Raw genomic sequence first — 5,040 nt, 5'->3', positions numbered from 1 at the left:
AGACCCGCCAGAGTCATTTCACTGGCCAGAGACCATGTTTCCTTCCATCTTTGACCAAACAGCACATCTTACTTTATAAACATCGCTGCCCTTTATGTCTGTAGGTGACTCTTCTCCCTGGTGGCTGACCTGACGCTGGATCTATGGATTTGATGAGGTTTGAACTCAGAGACTGCTTTGCATAATAATACAGCAGCTGGGACTGCTAGGTAAAGAGTTAATACTCAGCTGATTAGTCTCCTTCTCAAAGGGAAGGGGTGGTAGTGATGGGCTATGGGATTGCAGCCACGTGTACAAGGAGGAGCCAAAGACAGACCACACCCAATAGCTCTGCTTTGCCTATTCCCCCACAGCAACCCTTTAAAAGGATCACTCTGGGAGCAGCACATAACACATGAGCTAGGGGAAACAGCAGAAAGTTGCAGAATAACATTGATGGAAGAGAGGAAGACAGCCTGTCTTTATCCCAATGGATATATGTATGTCCCTGCATCCCATATTAGTTCCAGAAGACAGAAATTGTGTCTACAGGAAAGAGGTGAGGACCTGATTCAGGGTGGGGAACTTGGGGCCTTGAGGTCACATGTGGCCTTCTAGGTCCTTGGGCACGGCCTTTTGGCTGACTCCAAGTTTTACAGAACTTTTATTATTAAGGGTATATTTTATTATTAATGCTTTTATTAAGGGGATTTGTGCTGTGAAGTTTGGATTCAGTCAAAGGGTCCCCCCTGAGGACCTAGAGGACCACATGTGGCCTTCTGACCTAGTTCATCCATGTGTCCAAAATGTTCAATGATAGACTTATAGATTTAGAACTAGAAGGACCCTGGACGTCCCTAGCCCAACCCCCTCTTTAAAAGACAAGGAAGGGGTGGCTAGATGGTGCAGTGAATAGAGCCCTGGAGTCAGGAGGACCTGAGTTCAAATCTGGTCTCACTTAACACTTACTAGTTGTGTGACCTTGGGCAAGTCACTTAACCCTAATTGCCCTGCCCTCCCCCCTCCAAAAAAAATTAAGGAATCTGGTAAAATAGAAAATTACAATCAATCAAAGAAATTAAGTAGAATTATGGAAGCAATGTCTTCAGGAGAAATAAAGTTAGTTGTTCCTAGAGTTCATCTCAGTTTTGTGGGAAAGAAGAGAAACCATTTCCTTTCAAGCCAAATTATAGTTTAACCTCAAGTTCTATGGAAACCCACTGGTTTCACTATAACATTGTTTCTTCCTCTCTTGTACTTCTCCCTCAGGATATATACCCTCTATGTGCTGAGGCATGTTCTTTCTTTGATCCAGATTATCAGAAACCAGATGAAGGAAAGGAAAGCTGGGGCTCATCAAGAAATGCTTGAAAATACCATGCATTTTTTTTTGTTCCAAGAAACATGAGGAAATGAAGATGAATATCAGGGTCCTAGGGTAAATAGGTGGCACAATGGATAGAGTGCTGGGTCTGGAGTCAAGAAGACCTGAGTTCAAATCTGGCCTCAGCCTCTTGACCCTGGGCAAGTCACTTAACCCTGTCTCCCTCCATTTCCTCATCTGTAAAATGAGTTGGAGAATGAAATGACAAACCACTCCAGTATCTTCACTAAGAAAACCCCAAATGGGGTCACAAAGAGTTTGGCAAGACAGAAACGACTGAACAGTAACAACAGTAAACCAGGATCCTACAGAGATCCATGTCCAGCCTGTTCCCTTTGCACGTAAGTTCCTTAAGGACAAGAATGTTTTAATTTGGTCTTTGTATTGTCAGTGCCTAGGTACCTGGAGCAGAATGGGCACTTAATCAATGCTTCTTGATTTGACTTTATTTGATTTAATTTCAGTTGAATCCAATACAATCAAATTGAACTGAACTAGACTGAATCGAACTGATGGTTCCAGGCATCCCAAGGATGGCTGACCTGAGCTGCCCCCCCACCCTTAGCTACTCAAACTGTTTCTGTCCCTTTTGTTCCTCAGGTAATAAAAATTGAACCGAATTTCCTCAATATGTCCACTGAAAAAAAAATAGATTTGTTGTTTGTTTTTTTAAGGCTCAATTCTCTAAGCCCAAAAAAAACCCACTTGCTTTCTCTAGCTAACTGTGGGTGTTGGTACTCTAAGGCCTCACTGACTACTGCTTACTGAGCCCCCCAAACCAGTGGGCTCAGAAATCAGTAAAATCTGGAGGTTTCTTCCTGGACTCCCAGGTATTGTTAATGAATGCCTGGGACCCTGGGCCACTGTGCCAATAGACTATGCCCTTCATCATATTATTTATGCTCACATGTATAACCTATATCAAATTCCTTGCCTTTGCAATGGCAGAGGAGAGTTAAAGGGAAAGAAAGATGAAATTTGGAACTCAAAATTTTTTTCAAAAAGAATGTTAAAGAGGGTGGCTAGGTGGCGTAATAAATAGAGCACTGGCCCTGGAGTCAGGAGGATCTGAGTTCAAATCCTGCCTCATACACTTACTTAACTAGCCATGTGACCTTGGGCAAGTAACTTAACCCCAATTGCCCTCCAAAAAGAAAAAAAAAACCAATAAGAATGTTAAAAATTGTTTTTACGTGTAATTGGAGAAAAAATAAAATATTAAACAAATAATTTTTAAAACATTGTTTGTGCTTGGAGTTTCCTTCCTGAAGTTTGATTCTCTGGAGCTCAAATATAGCTGGCCATTTGGTAGTAAAGCAGATGGAGTGCTAGACTGGGAGTTTAAAAACCTGGGTTCAAATGCTGCCTCTGACTCTTATCTAAGCCTCAGTTTCCTCATCTGTAAAATGAAAGGGTTGAATTTAATGATCCTTAAGGTCCTTTCCTGGTCTAAATCTAGATCCTAGAGTCTTTGGGAAATGAGGAAGATACAAAATTTCTTATGCAACCTTCATGGTAATGTCTTGACTTGTTAAAAGATTGTTAAAAAAAATATATATATATATATATATATATAAAACTAAGCCTCATTTTTTAAATAACAATGGTGGACATTTACATGTGTTTATATTACATGATGTATTTGGTCCTTACAAGAATCCTGTGAGGTTAATATTACACGTGTTATTATATCCATTTAATAGATGAGGGAATTACAACTCAAAATTAGTGACTTATCAGTCATTAAAAACACTAGTAAGCTTTAGAGTAAGGATTTTGCAAGAGATGAATTGAACTTATGTTTCCACAGAAAATATGTAATATCTGTAATATCAGTGATAATCATTTAATATCATTTTGATCCTCAATAAGGGCCAGAGCCTGAACTGATCAACCAGAAGAGCCTGGACCTAACAGCTTCTTCATTCTCTGAGTTTACTCAGAGAATACCTCCTTCCTATGTAAACAAGGCCAGATGGGCTGACTTAAGAGCATTTTTTGTGTAAGGCCATTAAGGATATGACCCTTAACCCAAGACATTATCTTGAATAATGGGACTTTTTCATAATATTTTATGGACACATACTATGCTATGGCATGTTAATGGTAAAGAAAACACAGATATCCTGGGTCATGATTTTAATTGACACTTTGTCAACTCTCTTATTGTATTTACCACCTATTTAATTAAGATATCACCTAGGCTGTTTACCTCTTTCACTAAACTTTCGATCCACACCAGAAAGATTAAAATAAGTTATCTTGTACATTGTGACTCTGCTTGTGTTAATGATGAAGGAAACTTCAACAACCAGGGTACATCAATTGAGGAAATTCCTTTGAAAGAATTTATATGGTTTGTTAAAGTGTAAAGGAAATCAGAATGGGGGGAGGGGTGGAATGTGAAATGTAATCTGAGGTGGAGACCCATGTGGAGTTTTAGGAGTCTTCTGATAGCCCTGCTACTCCCAGTCAAAGGGAGCAGGAGAGGGAAAAGTGAATCTGGGCAAGGTATAAAAAATTGTGTATTGGCCTTAAACAAATGTGCCTACATTTAGGTTACCTGTTCTTACAAGAATGAAATTAAATGCCTTCCTGGGTTTATTAGTTAATGTCTAATTCTTTTGAGAGCACATTTCTCACAATTTGAACCCAGGTTTTTCCTGACTATAAGTGCAGTGCTTTCTCCACTACATAGCACTACCTGTCTCTCACTCACTTGTGAAGTTGCTCAGTCCCTGAGGCCTCTCCCTGGTTCCTTAAATAAGGAAAAGCATGGAAATCTTTGGAGAATGAATACCAAAAACAAAGCAGCTAATTAGTTGTTTTATCACCACTAGGTGGCCTATTGTCAGGGGATTCTTTATCAAGACCATGATGGACTAGACAATACCTGCACAACATATGGCCCACATACCACTTGCAGCCCACCAAAGGATTTCTGACAGTCTGGTGAAAACTGTAGAGGATATAAAACAGCCCTGCACAGTATACCACCCACAGTCCCTAAGTAGCCTATGGGCAGTATGTTGTACAGGCCTGAACTAGACAATTTAAGGTTCCTCCAGTCTCTGAGAGTCTATGATTCTCTTATTTCTTTGGAATTAATGGTTCATCCTCCACATCAGAGGGTTATATACCTTCTCAGTACAGAACAGAAATGTCAATCTTTCTCTCCCATCTATCTGGTAACTCTAAAGAAGTGCGTTACTACCACACTATCCCAAAGAAATTTCAGGAAATAGACCCAGATTATTTGAATAAATCTATTCAAATAATGGAGGTGCTTTGAATTCAAGAACACTAATACATTGTTGGTAGAGCTGCAAATTGGTCCAATCATCCTAGAAAACAATTTGAAATTAGGAGGAAAAAGATGCTAAATTGCTCATACTCTGACTCAGGGAATCCTACATCTACTCATATACCCCAAGGAAGACAAAAATAAATAAAAAGGTCCCATATAAACTAAAATATTTATTTGCTGTACTTTTTATAGTAGCAAAAATCTGGGGGAAGTGAGTACCCATCAATTTGGGAATGACTGAACAAATTATGATATGTGAATGTTATTGGGTCATAGGAAATAATAAATATGAGATATTCAAGGAACCACAGAGTATTATTACATAGATGAAATTTTCCAAAAGAGAATGAAGTTGTAGAGGAAAGGGAGG

General features: G+C 39.3%; 1 long non-coding RNA gene across 1 annotated transcript; it reads left to right on the top strand.

Annotated features, from left to right (window-relative positions):
* Positions 1-350: 350 nt before the first annotated feature.
* Positions 351-2,603, top strand: LOC138146016 (uncharacterized). The gene is made up of 2 exons (XR_011164362.1): positions 351-538; positions 1,249-2,603. It is a non-coding gene; the product is annotated as an uncharacterized lncRNA (long non-coding RNA).
* The last annotated feature ends 2,437 nt before the right edge of the window (positions 2,604-5,040 follow it).

The sequence above is a fragment of the Petaurus breviceps genome, unplaced genomic scaffold (assembly GCF_028583685.1).
Source record: "Petaurus breviceps papuanus isolate PSGF00001 unplaced genomic scaffold, PetGlider_PUasm1.0 90750, whole genome shotgun sequence".
In the NCBI taxonomy this organism is placed as follows: Eukaryota; Metazoa; Chordata; class Mammalia; order Diprotodontia; family Petauridae; genus Petaurus; species Petaurus breviceps.
Note: the sequence above shows the minus strand (reverse complement) of the source record. Positions and strands in the feature narration are given on the sequence as shown.